This window comes from Simochromis diagramma, unplaced genomic scaffold (genome assembly GCF_900408965.1).
Source record: "Simochromis diagramma unplaced genomic scaffold, fSimDia1.1 OVJJ01000705.1, whole genome shotgun sequence".
NCBI lineage: Eukaryota > Metazoa > Chordata > Actinopteri > Cichliformes > Cichlidae > Simochromis > Simochromis diagramma.
Window position 1 is genome coordinate 3,930,908 of NW_024387448.1, and position 16,892 is coordinate 3,947,799.

The 16,892-nt window shown below is 43.3% G+C and overlaps 1 protein-coding gene across 2 annotated transcripts in view; it reads right to left on the minus strand.

The window, feature by feature from the left end:
* Window positions 1-16,892, minus strand: part of LOC120722674 (kelch domain-containing protein 8B) — a 185,716-nt gene that overhangs the window by 105,859 nt on the left and 62,965 nt on the right. The gene's annotated exons all lie outside the window — the stretch shown is intronic.

Here is a 16,892-nt window from a genome sequence, read left to right on the forward strand (position 1 = left end):
GCTAAATCATTTGTACATGTATGAGTTCTGGGGGCTTATTAATCTAGCTCTCAAGGAGGACACTAAGGCGTTGGAGAGACATAATCCATTATCTCTTCCCAGGTGGAAGCAAAAAAACACCTTACACAGGAGGTGTCTGGGAAGCATCCTGGTCAAATGCCCAGACCACCCCAACTGGCTCCTTTTTGATGAGAAGTGGTAAAAGCTCTACTCTGAGTCCATCCCATATGAGCGAGCCCCTCACCCCCTCTAGAGCTCCAGCACCCTTCAGTGGAAGCTCATTTCCTTCGCTTTTTCCCACAGTACCTAAAATTGTAATCTTTTGAACACCAGTCACAGTCTTAGGTTCTTCCTTAATAAATGTGAAGTAAACGTGTACAATTTTTCTATAGAAAGTCTATTTAGTTTGTCACAAGTGTTCTTCAGTGTTAATTTATAAAATATAATCACAGTATTGGTGAAACAAATTGCAATTATTGTCCTTCAAATCCTTCAGCCCTATTTATTCTACTCTGTATTTATCCCAGTCAGCTCATCCTGCATTTATCTGTCTTCCAGCAGCTCACTTGCGATGCAACACCACCAACAACCAGCAGCAAGACTGCGGTACATGCAAATAGGACAATTACTGCTGCTGATTGAGTTACAGGGTTCTGTTACCAAAAGTGGGAATTAGATGCAAATGGATCCAAAATCTGATAAACATTTAATCAATAAAGATTTAAATGAGCAAATGTAACATCTGCTGAATCGTAATTGCTTAGTGCTCCTGACACAAACATGTGTCAGGGCTGAGTTCAAAGTATAGAGAGTTAGAACAACTAATCCAATCAGATCTCGACATAAGAGCACTGCATTCATATTTCAGTGTATCTTAGAATCACATTCATACTGTTGCCAGCAATGAGAAGCCTGTCTGTGCAATGAGTGTGTGTCTGTGTGTGTCTGTGTGTGTAGACGCAGCAGGAGGCGAGCACACCATGACCTGAGGTATGACAAGGAAAGCAATGACATTTAGCAGGTGGGAAGAGAGAAAGAAGGCAACACAATATATAGTGTCGCTCTACTCCACACTTTCTCCTCTGCTGTCCTCATCTTCTAGCTCTATATGTTGACACTGTATTCATAATTAATGATGCATTCTTCCTCGGCTCAATTAGTTGGCCTTTAGCTGACCTTTAGGTCAAGTGAGAAGGAAAGAGAAATGAGGTGAGTGCGTGTCCATACTTGTATGTATGTGTGCATGCATTTGCATAGAACAGCTATGTAAATATCTTTGTGTCTGCATCAAGCAAGACAAAGTTATCATGTAAAAGTTTAGTTTCACCACGCTACCTGAATACTGGGTATTCAGTTGTGAAACAGCTTTCTGCTATACACAGCGCTCATTTTTTTATTTAGCTAATATATGTTACACTGCCACTGATGTCATGAGAAATGCTTTCCATCTTATTAATAAAAAGAAGCACAAAAGGACAGATACAGCACGTGTAGTTTTCACAAACCAGCCATCACAAACGGGAGATGCACACAAATGCCAATTAGAAAAATGCTTGTTTTAAATTAAAGAGAACTTTAACCAATCATGGCATGCGTGGTCAGGACTGTCAGTGGTGTGAGTCAGTTATTATGGAGATGCTGCTCAGTACAACAAAATAGGTCAAGGAATAACCAAAATCCAGAATGATGTCTCAGGGAAACAAGTAAAATATTATTATAGGGTCTGCCTTACAATATAAAGCTCCTTGAGGCGACTGTTGTTGTGATTTACTGAATTGAACTGAATGAAGGTTTTTGTAAAGCACACTATACTCAGATATTACCAGTGTTGTTGATTGGAAAAAAGCCACAACTCATTTCCAATGCTGCAGAAGGGTTACACAGACTCGCTGAAAGAAAGGTGAGCTGTAGTGGGTCATCTCACCTCTGTGATGGTTTGTGTTGGCATTTCAGCCAATGGTGTCAACATTGATGGAATTATGTACAAAGAAAAGCACCGTCAGATTTTGATCCATCATTCAATTTTTCCAGATGACAGTTAACTCAAAAATACTGGCAACTGAATAAAGACATACCTGGAGAGAAAAACACACAATGGAACACTATCGGCTCTACAGAGCCGGATGTCAACATTATTGAAGCATTGTGGGATCATCCTGACAGAGAATGGATCAAAAAGTAGACAACATTCAAAGAAGAGCTTTGAATGTCCTTCAAAAAGCCTGGAGAAGTACTACTCAAAGAAATTACAAAAAAACTTTTTTACCCTCTGTACTCTTGCCTTTTAGCAAAATGACTGATATGGTGATGATCAGATTTTATGAAGGTGTTTCTAAACATGAAGAGTTTAAATTGATGAAGTTATACAAGCAAACAGTTCAAAGAGCTGGCATAAAGAAGTTTCAGAAAAAAAGGGTTGTTAATTCTACTCTTGGTATAAACTGCAAGCTAATGGCTTGTTAGGATGCCTGGGTCGTTGACCCAGGGGTTTTGAGTTTATTATATTATTTATACTTTCTAGTCTTTGGTTTCTTTGAGTTCTGTCTTATAGTTTATGTCTCTGTCTTCTCTAGCTGCTCTGTCTCCCCTGTCAGCTGTATCCCCTTGTCTAGTTCGCGTCTCTGTGTGTCCTTAGTGGCTATATCCCCGTGTCCAGTCAGTGTCTGTGTCTGCCCTGGTCCCACGTCTCTGTTCCCTCTGTTGCAGTGCGTGCGAGTCTGTGTCTTTGTTCAGTTTGTGTTATGTGTTTCCTGTTTTACTTTGAAAGTCCATGTCTGATGTTAATGTGTCTGGTTTTGCTTCCCCTTGTCTCGTTAGGCCTGATTTGCCCCAGCTATGTTTCCCTCCTGTTACCCATTCCCTGATTGCTCCCTCTGTGTATTTTAGCCCTGTGTTTCTCTGTGTCTGTGTCGTGATCTACCGTTTTCGTTGCTGTGTGTTCTGTCATTCCTCCGGTGTAAGTTTATTTTGATTTTTCCAGTTATGTTATATTTGAGTTTAACATTAAAGTTGTTTTGAGTTCACATCTGTTTCCGGAGTCTGCACCTTGGGTCCTATTCCTGCCTGCACACAGCCACACCTAACAGAAGATCGCGACCAGTACATGGACCCAGCAGCAATCGCCCCGTCTGAAGAGCTCAGGGAGGATATAATTTATTCAGTGGATAAATTATGTGACCTGTGGCTGAATCATTCTGGGGAGGAATTTCAGCGTGCTGTAGCGAACCGGCTACAGCGACTGGTTTCTGGTCTCCCCTGGCTTTTGGACTCACTTCACCCACTCATACAGGAGTTTTTCCTTAATGAGCTTGATCTGCATCCCCCTGTTGCTACCGCTCACCTACCCAACTCAGAGAAAGATGTGCTGCCCAGCCCGCCGGACTTGGAGTTGCCCGGCCCATTGGAGCCATCACCGAGGAGGAAGCGGCGGCCGCACCACCGGTGTGTCACCCCACAGCTGGACCCCGGGATGTCAAAACAACCGGCTGTGGTGAGCAAAAAGGACACTTTTTCTTTTTCTTCGGGCCATGGGACTATTTATTCTGGGGCTATATTTTTTGCATCAGCTGCTCAGCCACGGGGTCACTTAGCTGCTCAGCCGTCTGTTCCCGCTGGAGGGTCCGAGGGGCCCGTTCAGCCGTCTGTCTCCGCTGGAGGGTCCGAGGAACCGCTTCAGCCGTCTCTTCCCGCTGGAGGATCCGAAGGGCCAGTTCAGCCACCTGTCTCCGCTGGAGGGTCCGAGGGGCCCGTTCAGCCACCTGTCTCCGCTGGAGGGTCCGAGGGGCCGCTTCAGCCTCCTGTCTCCGCTGGAGGGTCCGAGGGGCCCGTTCAGCCACCTGTCGTTCAGCCACCTGTCTCCGCTGGAGGGTCCGAGGGGGGGCCCGTTCAGCCGCCTGTTTTCCGCTGGAGGGTCCAAGGAACAGCTTCAGCCACCTGTCTTCGCTGGAGGGTCCGAGGAACCGCTTCAGCCGCCTCTTCCTGCTGGAGGGTCCGAGGGGCCCGTTCAGCCACCTGTTTCCGCTGGAGGGTCCGAGGGGCCCGTTCAGCCACCTGTTTCCCCTGGAGGGTCCGAGGGGCCCGTTCAGCCACCTGTTTCCCCTGGAGGGTCCGAGGGGCCCGTTCAGCCACCTGTTTCCCCTGGAGGGTCCGAGGGGCCCGTTCAGCCTCTTGCCTTGTCAGCTGGGGGTCCGGGAGGACCCAGCCAGCACGTCCCAGTGTCTGCTGATGGTTCTGGCGAGGCCGTTCAGCCACTACCGGCTCCACCGCCTGGTCCGGCCTCCGAGTCTGCAGTTCCATCTGGTCCTGCATCTGCAGTTCCGCCTGGTCCGGCCCCCGAGTCTGCAGTTCCGCCTGGTCCGGCCTCAGCCTCTGCGGCTCCGCCTGGTCCGGCCTCAGCCTCTGCGGCTCCGCCTGGTCCGGCCTCAGCCTCTGCGGCTCCGCCTGGTCCGGCCTCAGCCTCTGCGGCTCCGCCTGGTCCGGCCTCCGAGTGTTCAGCTTCGTCTGCTCCTGAGGTCTCCATGCTGTCTGTTCCTGCACATCTTGTCCGGCCTGCATGTCCTGCACATCTTGTCCGGCCTGCTCGTCCTGCACTTCCTGCTCGGCCTGCTCGTCCTGCACGTCCTGCTCATCCTGTCCGGCCTGCTCGTCCTGCACGTCCTGTCCAGCCGATGACTGGACGTCATTGCCGTCATGGACGGCCCCCTGAACTACGTCGCCACCGGTGCCTCCCGCCCGGCCGGCCTCCTGAACTGCCCGGGTTTGGACTGTTGTGCCGTTAGCCTCCGGGCCGGCCCCCCTGAACTTTTTTGAGACTATTGCCTGGGCCTCTGCGCCTTTCGTGAGCTCTTTTGTTTGTTTGCTTTTGGACTATGCCTGGGCCTTGGTGCTGTTGTTTTGGACTTTGTTCCTGTGTTTTGTTCTGTTGCTTTCCAGGCTCCGTTGTTTGTTCTTTTTTTTTTTTTTTGTTTCTGGCTCCTTGTTTGGTTTGTTTCGAGCCCTCCATCCTGTTTTCCCCGCCGCCCACCCTGGTTGGGGTGGGCGGTACCCCCGCCCAGTACCCCCCCCTTAAGGGCTGTCTGGAAGCCAGCCCTTAAGGGGGGGGTACTGTTAGGATGCCTGGGTCGTTGACCCAGGGGTTTTGAGTTTATTATATTATTTATACTTTCTAGTCTTTGGTTTCTTTGAGTTCTGTCTTATAGTTTATGTCTTTGTCTTCTCTAGCTGCTCTGTCTCCCCTGTCAGCTGTATCCCCTTGTCTAGTTCGCGTCTCTGTGTGTCCTTAGTGGCTATATCCCCGTGTCCAGTCAGTGTCTGTGTCTGCCCTGGTCCCACGTCTCTGTTCCCTCTGTTGCAGTGCGTGCGAGTCTGTCTTTGTTCAGTTTGTGTTATGTGTTTCCTGTTTTACTTTGAAAGTCCATGTCTGATGTTAATGTGTCTGGTTTTGCTTCCCCTTGTCTCGTTAGGCCTGATTTGCCCCAGCTGTGTTTCCCTCCTGTTACCCATTCCCTGATTGCTCCCTCTGTGTATTTTAGCCCTGTGTTTCTCTGTGTCCGTGTCGCGATCTACCGTTTTCTTTGCTGTGTGTTCTGTCATTCCTCCGGTGTAAGTTTATTTTGATTTTTCCAGTTATGTTATATTTGAGTTTAACATTAAAGTTGTTTTGAGTTCACATCTGTTTCCGGAGTCTGCACCTTGGGTCCTATTCCTGCCTGCACACAGCCACACCTAACATGGCTAAGTGTAAGGAAAAGACATGAGACTGAATGTGGCTCACCATCCAGCACTTAAAAATCCCCACTGTCTATGTATATATTATCTATAGTGATAAACACATACCTGTGATGCTGCCAAATATGAGACTGTCAGATGTGGGATTTGCAGTCATGTCTGGCATCATCATGGGTTGTGTACAGTTAGAAGTCATTGGAAATAAAGGCACATGCCTAATGCCTAATAAAGATGGAGTCTGACATCGGTGTTACGGATCCAGTGATAAAAGAAACCCCATCGAATTCTGCTGACCCTGAACTCGAAGAAACCGATGTGAACCCCTGGCCGTATTTAAGGGACCATTTCGGCTTCAAGTCCAAGAAAGGCAACAGCTTTATTATGCAGTGTAAGCTGTGTTTGCCCAGAGAGACCGAGTTAGCAGCTTTTAAAAATTCCACATCAAACCTGCGCAAGCATGTAGAGGTAAGTTAAATAAAACTTGTACCGTTATGGTAGGAAAAAGGCTGTGCTCAAATTAATCACATTAAGTCGAGACATCTGTGAAGAACACAGCTAACGTTGGTTGGTACTAGCAACTTGCTGTAATCGGGCACGTTGTTATCCACGCAACTTACTTTTTTTTTACTGGGTTGGTAAATCGCCAAAAGAAAATGTGTTTACTTACGTTTTTCCTGTTTGTTAATAATAATAACTTATTTTAAAAAATAGTTAAATTAAAGACAGAAGTGGCTACTTTCTTACTTAACCCATATATGTTCACTGTTCACACTGCAGGCAAAAGAATAACAGAGCGCTCACTTGCCTTAGATTAGTCAAAGACAGCTGACTTCTGTTACTTGTTAATTAGCACTTGCAACCTCCTGTTAACTAGCCTGTTACTGTCCAATAAAAAAATAAAAAAAAACACGAGGTATAATGGTATAATTTACCAGCGGTAGCTATGTAATGCATTGATGTCTTATTAGGGACTCATGGGGGAAAATATTTTATGTAAAATTTGGTGTGTTTAATGAAAACAAAATTGATTTATATGCTGATTTTTTTAAAAAATTTGTTAACAGAGAAAACATCCATCCAAGCTGAAGGCCTTCAGTGACTTTATAGCAACGCGGAAGCGAGCCCTGGAGCAACCAGAACCCCCAAGAAAGCACGCAAAAAATCAGTGATGTGATGGCATTGGGTGCAAACAGACGAGTATCACAGGCAAAGGTTGACAAGCTCATGATTAATTTCATTTGTGAAGGTCTTCATCCATTTATTGTGGTTGAACAACCTTCTTTTAAAGAGCTTTTGTTGGCACTGAATCCTCAATGCAAAGTCATTTCCAGACCCACTCTCAGGACCAGAATAGAGGGAGCTGCCAATCAGATGAAAAAAACTTTGATGTTGCACCTCAGTAAAGTAAGCCATGTTGCCACCACTACAGATTGTTGGACAGCACACCAGCAAAGTTTCATAGGAGTCACCGCTCATTGGATAGATGAGGAGATCTGCTGCCTTCCTTGCCAGAGGTTGAAAGGGTCCCACACCTTTGATGTCCCAGCTGGTGCCCTTGATGACATTCATTGTTAATACAGAATAAGGGGAAAAGTAGTAAGAACGAGAACAGACAGTGGCTCGAACTTTATTAAAGTATTCAGTGTGTTTGGTGAACAAAGTCAGCCTGAGGAAGCGGAGTCAGAGTCAGATCAAGACTCTTCTGAAGAGACCAAAGCAGACTACCTGGACACATTCACCATCCTGGAGCAAGATGGCGGTCTTGAGTACCAGCTTCCACCACATCAAAGGTATGCATGCCACCTATTAAATTTAGTAAGTAAGTAAGTAAATTTTTATTTATATAGCACATTTCTAGATAAAAGATCACAAAGTGCTTTACAAGGTATAAAACAAAAACAGTCAAAAGTTAACAAAATGCAATTTTAAAAAGATGTGTTTTTAGCTGTTTTTCAAAAGTAATCACTGAGTCTGCAGATCTCAAGTTCTGAGGAAGAGAATTCCACAGTCTGGCGGCCACAGTGGCAAAAGCTCTATCACCCTTGGTTTTCAGTCTTGTATACTGAATAACAAGTAGGCCCTGGTCACAAGACCTCAGGGACCTACTAGGGGCATAGGGCTGTAAAAGTTCAATGATGTACACTGGTGCTTGTTCTTGAAGAGCTTTAAATGTCAGAACCAGAATCATAAAATGGACTCTGGATTCAACGGGGAGCCAGTGCAGCTGTATAAGCAATACATGAGAGTATTTCGATGTTTTTGTCAGAAGCCTTGCTGCAGCATTTTGGACAATCTGCAGACGCTCCAGGGAGTTTTTGTTTAGACATGTAAACAGTGAATTACAGTAGTCCAATCGTGATGAAATGAATGCATGAATAACAATCTCCAGTTCAGTATGAGATACTATAAGGGTCAATTTAGAAATGTTTCTTAAATGATAGAAGCATGACCGAACCAGAGATTTGACGTGGACATCCAGGGTAAGAGCAGAATTAAAGGTTACCCCTAGGTTCCTGATAGACGATTTCACAAATGTTGAAAGAGGACCAAGAGCATTCATTATGTTAGGTACATGTCTGTCTGGAGCACATACAAGGACTTCAGTCTTTTCTTCATTAAGTTGGAGGAAGTTGTTAGCCATCCAACTTTTGATGGTTTCTAAGCACACATTTAGAATCTGCAGCTTAGAAACATCTTCAGGTTTAAAAGATATATATATATAGCTGGATGTCGTCTGCGTAGCAGTGGTAGCGAATGTCCTCAAAGGGGCTCAAAATATGCTGGAGAGGAAGTAGATATATTAAAAACAATAAGGGGCCCCAGCACAGAACCTTGTGGCACACCATAGGACAGGGACGTGGAAGATGACCTGTACTTAGAGACTGCCACAGAAAAGTATCGTTCATAGAGATATGAGGAGAACCACTCTAAGGCAGACCCAGATACACCAACCCAGTATTTCAGCCTTTCAAGCAAAATGTAATGGTCAACAGTGTCAAAGGCTGACGTGAGGTCCAACATTAGGAGTACAGAACACTTTCCTGCATCGTTTTGCATCAGAATGTCATTGGAAACTCTAAGAAGGGCTGTTTCAGTAGAATGAGCTCTACGAAAGCCAGACTAAAATTTGTCAAAGATATTATGTTTGTCTAAAACTGCTGTAAGCTGCTTAGCCACAACCTTCTCTAATATCTTAGCAATTAATGGTATTTTTGAGATTGGTCTGTAATTGCCAGAGGTGTGGACTCGAGTCACATGACTTGGACTCGAGTCAGACTCGAGTCATTAATTTTATGACTTTAGACTTGACTTGAAAAAATGTTCTAAGACTTGTGACTTGATTTGGACTTTTACACCAATGACCTGGGACTTGAATTGGACTTGAACCGGTTTACTTGAAAAGACTTGATATTTCACCCCAAATATAAAATTTAACATGCATATTATATAGAGATTGAAAATGTGACGTCATTCAGGGGTAAAACCGCAAAGGATTCTGGGAACTCGTGGCAAGCGGTACTAGCGCACGCAGGCTTTCAATTGAAATCAGTTACACAGCGATAAAAAGAAACACAAAAATGTCAAGAAGCTGTTGTATTATTAACTGCAATAGCCGGTCGCATGACAGCCACGGGAAGCCAACGGGTAAAGAGATCGGTTGTTATCGGATTACATCGTTGAAGAGAAATTGTTCAAGCCATGTTTCCGAAGTAACAAGGAGGCGACGGATGGCCTGGATTGCAGCCATTCAAAGATCAAATATAACGTCCCAGAACACTCCAGCTCACAGGTTAGTCTGCTCCAAGCATTTACACGAAGGTCAGTGTTTTTTAGTAGTTAATACGTCATTTTCATAACATAATTGGTGATATAGGTTACAAGCAAGTCTGGCGCTGAACAGAAATTGTGGCGCTATGCTCCTTTGTTTATTGTGCATAAATAGTGAATTGTCCTGACACAATATTGCGTTTCGCTTCTGTTATTATGGTACATTGACAAATACATATACTTTTATTCACAGGATAAAACAGGTTTTTTGTATCACTAATTGCCCAGTACGATTACAGCATACAGTATTATTGTCACTGCTACATTTCTGTAATGCTACCAGAAATTATTTCCACTACTAATTAATTACCATTGAGCTCAAAGGTTATATTAATAAACGGTTAACGAATGTGTATTTATGACGACGATTTGTGAGACTGGTAAACTTATGATACTGTAACATTCACAAGAACCAGACGGTTGGGTCTCAGTTTGTCCGTTTATTCGGCACATAAGCAAGAGGGTTGCTAACTCAGGGGAGAGCGCCCTCGTACTCCACCTCTCTCCACCCTGGCACACACATACACACAGAACAACCAGGTACCCCCTCCCCTTCCTGTACACCACCCTCCCTACTTCCTGCAGCACGACCAAACATGAATCTTAAAGGAACAACAACAGTGTGCAGAGATAACCAACATGTCACTGTACAATAACACTTAACCATCGTTACAATACGTACGATGGTCTTTCGTTCTACACGGTGCATTTCAAGGCCCTGTACCCATCCGTCGGTAAACTGTACCTGGGCTTGTTGCAGTGACCTGAAGTTACTAAACTTCATGAGTGTATGCACTCACTCCAAGAACCGTATGATTATAAATATGCATATAAATATGCTACGATGAGATAGCTGACTTCATCTAACTAGCAAATGTTGTCCAGGCTACGTTGGTGATGCAGTCTTTTTAATGTATATGATATTTTTGTCATGCGATTTTAAAGCCGGTCCTACAACCGCATCCAAGAATAACATGCAGCTTATCTCAGAACCGTCGGTGAAAATTATTCTAGGAGCTAAGTTTAATTGAGCTGCATTTTATAGAGGTGCAATTTCACAATTTGTGTATATTTTCTACATTCACTATTTCGTCATGTGTTGAGGAAAAACACAGATTTAAAAATTACATGGTCTAATATTTACATTTAGCATAACTGCAACATTATTTTTTCGTTTTTTTTAAAGACTCGAAAGGACTTGAAATTCAAAATTTCAGACTTGTGACTTTACTCGGACTTTTACACCAGTGACTTGAGACTCGACTCTGACTTGCCTGACATTACTTGAGACTTGACTTGTGACTTGAGGATAAAGACTTGAGACTTACTTGAGACTTGCAAAACAATGACTTGGTCCCACCTCTGGTAATTGCTAGTGAGAGATGGGTCCAGCATAGGCTTTTTTAACAGGGGGTGTATAACAGCAGTTTTAAAATAAGCAGGGACTTTACCAGATCCCAGTGAGGTGTTATCTATGGTGAGCACACAGGGACCAATAGAGTGGAAGACATTTTTGAATAACGATGCGGGTAAAATGTCGAGTGAACAGGAGGATGCTTTTGTTGCATTAACTATTTTTTCTAGCTGTGATAGTGAGACGGGTAAAAAGCTTTCTAAAACGACAGGCCGAGCTGGCGTAGGAACTGACAATGCAGATGCTGATGGGGACAATTTTTTCCTTACATTACTAATTTTTTCTAGAAAGAAAGAAAGAAATGTTTCGCAGTCTTCATTAGAAGAAATAATGGCAGCAGGTGGAGCAGGAGTAATAATATCAGTAATAGTGTCAAATAATACCTTAGGATTACCTCTGCTCTTTGCAACCAGATGAGAAAAATAAGCAGCCCTAGCATCTCTAATTGCATTGTTAAAAGAGGCTAAAAGATCCTTTAAGTAAAGGAGATGAACATTTAAATGAGTTTTCCTCCATAAGCGCTCAGCTTTACGACAATCACGTTTTGTGGAGCGGATGTTGTCATTTAGCCAGGGTAAGGACTTGGAAACAGAAACGGGTCTCATTTTAACCGGACAGATTTCATCTAAAATCGAAAAACAATGGTTATTAAATAGATCTGTTAAGAAATCAACGCCGTTTTGCGGGAGATAGTGTTAAATTAAAAGCATCCGAGAAATTCTCCGCTGTGGAGGAATTTATGATGCCCGAGATAATTGTCCGGTGAACAGGAGACAAAGGCTCATGAAAAGACATGTTAAAAAGAATATAGTGATGATCAGAGATAAAAATGTCCTCAGAACAAATAGAATCAATATTCAAACCCAAAGTAAAAACAAGGTCCAGCGTGTGTTCTTTGTTAAGTGTGGGGCCTGACACATGCTGGGTAAAATGAAAAGAATCCATAATTTTGATAAAACCTCTGGCAAAGAGGTCAGAGTCATCATCAACATGTATGTTAAAATCCCCAACTAGAAGCAGTCTGGGCAACCTCATAGTAGAGGACAGGAAGTTGATAAACTCCGATAAAAACAAGCTATTTGGGCCGGGTGGACGATACACCACAGCACAATAAAAAGAATCCTTACTTCCGATTTTAATGAGCTGTAATTCAAAGGAAAGAAAGTGTCCAACTTTCACTGAGCGGCAGTTGAAACGGCCCTGAAATGCCACCGCGAGACCTCCTCCACGACCAGATCCCCGAGGCTGGCTGATGACGGAATAGCCGTTCGGGCACATTTCAATGAGAGACGAATAGTCCAAGTCCCGCTGCCAGGTCTCGGTCAGAAATAAGAAGTCCAGTTTTTTAGAAGATATAAAATTGTTAAGAACAAACGATTTATTAGTCAATGATCGGGCATTAAAAAGCACCATGTTCAGCGGGGTGGAAGCATCATTTTTGGCAGAGGCTCGAGTTAAAGGACGTAAATACTCGGGGTTTGAGCCTTCACGCTCATAGATTCCACTCACCGAGGGGATGAAAAGCCAGTCAGCAGGAGAGTCTGGATGAACCCTTCTGAGGCAGCACGGTCTCGGAGAGCCGGGCCCTGCATATCCAGGCAGGGACGTGGAAAACAAATTCCTGTCCATGGAGCTGTTCTGAGCATAGGTAACAAAGCACGCTCGACATCGCTTTCCAGTCAGACCCCGCCGCCAGAAAAGCCTAAGTTTCACCTGGATACCTGCTCTTCTTCCTCTCCTTCTCCGTGGTCTGCGGGGAACGCTGAGGATGCTGGCCGAGGATCCAGCCACTGGCAGAGGATGGAAAGTGCCAAAGGAGTGCGGAGGAAAGTGCGGAGGATGGAAAGTGCCAAAGGAGGAGGAGGATGAGACATCTTGAGCCATCATTGAAGATCGGATGGATAACAGCGTCAAACGATCATAAACCAAGGCAGCCAGTACATCATTGATACAAATAGAAAACAGCAGAGCAGAGAAAAACAGCACGACGAAAGAGCGTGACAAACTGCACCCGGCAGCGGCAAAGCCAAACACAGGCACCATCATACAGGAAGCTCTGAGACAGGATGCAATGCAAGTTCCAGCTCATCCAGCCAAATCAAACTCGGTGGAACTCAACATACATAGCTCTGGAGAGAATCATACGGCTCATACAAGAGAAGGGGGAGGATGCTATCAGGAATGTCTGTGAAGAATTCAAAGTGAAAATGTGAGTATTATTTCTTATTTCTAAAGTATGACATAAATGACACAGGTGGAAAACAATGCTGGAGCTAGCTCACTTATTTGTTTTTCAAACCTTTTTTTGAATGTTTAAAATGCATGTCCATACTTGGCTCTACATTCCACATCTATGCCTGAAGGTAATTTACTAAAAATCGTTTTGCTTTATGTCATACAGGCTGAGTCCAGCTGAAATTGCTTTCCTGACTGAGTCAGACTCCTTCAGTCAGAGACGAATACGCACATGGGGTGGCTCCTTCCTGTGATCTTCCAGCTAAAAGTTAAACTCAGCAGACTGGAGACCTCCACTAAAATGTGTCTCCCACTCATCAGAGCCATTCAGGATGGGGTCAAAAAGCACTTTGGTGGGATGATGGAAGACCCTGAACTGATTGCTGCTGCAATCCTTCTTCTGAAGTTCAAGACCACCTGGACTGAGAGGCCTGATATCATAGAAGCAGGTCTGATTTCATAATTTAATATCATTCCGTAATCAGTTCGTTTCTTATGAATTTCAATAATTAATTAACTAAACTATTAATTAAATAAAGTACAATAACATGCACCTTTCTACACAAACTGTAGTTTTTGTAATTCATGCACTTTAATAAACTCTTGTTGCCTCAGTTATCCAAAATTAAATGTCAGAAATATTTAATGTGTTGTGTATTTGTCATTCAATAGGTCTGATCTATGTGAGACAACACCTTGACCAGATGGCAGAGGCTGGGGTGGAGCAAGTCAAGCAACATTCATCAGATGAAGAAGACTTCTTCTTTTCAATGAAGTCCAAAAGGCCACAAGGTATAGGAGAGCTGGATGGGTACCTTGCCTGTGTCTCGGACAAGATGGATCTGCTGAATTCATTTCCACACATCAAAAAACTTTCTCTCAAACTTAACACTGGCTTGCCTGCCTCAGCTGCCTGTGAGCGTCTCTTTAGCTGTGCTGGACTACTGTTCGCTGCAAAACGATCAAGGATGAGCTCTACTAACTGTAAAAATCAACTGCTCCTCAAAATTAACAGTAAGTACAGAGAGTAAAACTCTAGGATGGACACAAAGGAACTTTAATCTAGAGGTACAGTAGGGCAGGGCCAAGTTTAAAAAAATTAAAAAACATCTTTATAGCAGCTGCCGTACAGTTCAGCTCAGTACTTGTTCTCTTATTTGACAGTTTAAAATACACTCTCATGTAAAAGAATGATATGGTTTTGTATTGAAAATACTGTGATACCTGACAGTTTGGTTGATTGGTTTGGTGACCATTATCCATTTTCATGTATAGACTTGCAGTTTAACTGCCACTGCACTTTAATTTGTAAAGTTTTTCTTTTCATTAAAAAAGAACTAACAGGGTGGGCCATTTATATGGATACACCGTAATAACATGGGAATGGTTGGTGATATTAAAGTCCTGTTTGTGGCACATTAGTATATGTGAGGGGGCAAACTCCTTAAGATGGGTGGTGACCATGGTGGCCATTTAGAAGTCGGCCATCTTGGATACAACTTTTGTTTTTTTCAATAGGAAGAAGGCCATGTGACACATCAAACTTATTGGTAATGTCACAAGAAAACAATGGTGTGCTTGGTTTCAACGTAACTTTATTCTTTACAAGTTTCTCTTTGTTCACAGCCATAGACATGTTGAAGAGGTTAACACGTGAGGAGCAGATCGAAATTGTGTTGATATCTGGTGAACGCAGTAACCGGGTCATTGCAGCAGATTTCAATGCAAGACACCCTACGAGACCACCCATCTCCCATGCATTAGCAAACTGCTTGCTAAGTTTCGTGAAACTGGTTCAGTGTTGGATTTGCCAAAATGTGGACGCAAGAAAACTGTCATTAATGAAGACACATCAGTGGCTGTCCTAGCTTCATTCAGCCAGAGCCCACAGCATAGCACTCGCCGCATGTCGAACATCCCTTTGGCAGATATCAGCTACTCACAAATGGCACCCTTACAAACTCCAGCTACTGCAGCATCTCAACGAGGATGACCCAGATCGGCGCACAGAATTTGCAGAATGGGCAAAACAAAAATTGGAACAGGACCCTCAGTTCACACAGAAGATTTTGTTCAGTGATGAGGCAAACTTTTATGTGAATGGTGAAGTTAACAAACAAAACCACCGCTATTGGTCTGACACTGAACCACATTGGATGGATCCCTCCAAGACTGTTGGAACAACAAAAGTGATGGTTTGGTGTGGTATATGGGGTACAACGATAGTGGGTCCATTCTTCATCAATGGAAACCTCAAGGCCACTGAATATTTGAAATTGCTACATGATGATGTGTTTCCCTCTTTATGCTCTGAAGCTGGCACGTTCCCTGGGTTTTTCCAGCAAGATGGTGCACCACCACATTATGGGTGCCAGGTCCGAGCATTCCTAGATGAACAGTTTCCTGGAAAGTGGATTGGTCGTCGTGGGCCAGTTGAATGGCCCCCAAGGTTTCCCGATCTAACCCCCTTAGACTTTTATCTTTGGGGTCATCTGAAGGCAACTGTCTATGGTGTGAAGATACGAGATATGCAGCACCTGAAACTACGGATACTGGATGCCTGTGCTGGCATTTCTCCTGCGGTGTTGCTATCAGTGTGTGAAAAGTGGGAGAAGAGGGTTGCATTGACAATCCAACACAATGGGCAGCACATTGAACACATTTTATAAGTGGTCAGAAACTTGTAAATAACTCATGAAAGAATAAAGTTATGTTGAAACCAAGCACACCATTGTTTTTCTTGTGACATTACCAATAAGTTTGATGTGTCACATGGCCCTCTTCCTATTGAAAAAACAAAAGTTGTATCCAAGATGGCCGACTTCTAAATGGCCACCATGGTTACCACCCATCTTGAGGAGTTTGCCCCCTCACATATACTAATGTGCCACAAACAGGACTTTAATATCACCAACCATTCCCATTTTATCATGGTGTATCCATATAAATGGCCCACCCTGTACTTTGAGATTTATATCCCACTGTCATCTTTTGCTCTACTCAGAAGAGGCTGTCCTCCTGCTGATAAAAAAGTAACTATGTAACTTTTACTCTGAGTACATTTTAAATGAGCTACTTTTTACTTTTACTTGAGTAAATTTTTAGATAGGTAATTTTACTTGTACTTGAGTAAAATTTCAGCAAAGTAGTAGTACTTTTACTTGAGTAAAATATTTTAGTACTCTTTCCACCTCTGATATCAACCAACCAACCAAAGCACTTTAGCTGCATAAAGCAATGGATTTTTAAATGTACCAGAGACGTTGCTTTTTTTGTGGTTTCATATTGGTGCTTGACATTTACAGGTTCACAGTAAAGCCAGGTAAGCTTCAGTAGAAAAGGTCATAAAACCTGGCACCATAAATTTTAATTTGTTTACTGATATCATAATTAGATCTTTCAACATTCATTTTATTAACCACTTATCAAATTCACCAAGAGGTGGACTACAACCGGGAGGGGCTGCCATTAGATTTGTCAAATTGTCAGCTGTAAAATTACTAAATTATTCCTGGCCTAAAATTACTAACATATTTATATAACTATATATAAATATTAAAAGCAGGCAAGCAGAATGCTTTTACAATCATAGGACTGTGATAGGATCCCATGTGTGCAACAAATCCAGTCATGAATTTCCTCACTACTAAATATTCCACAGTCAGCCATTAGTGGTATTATAACAATT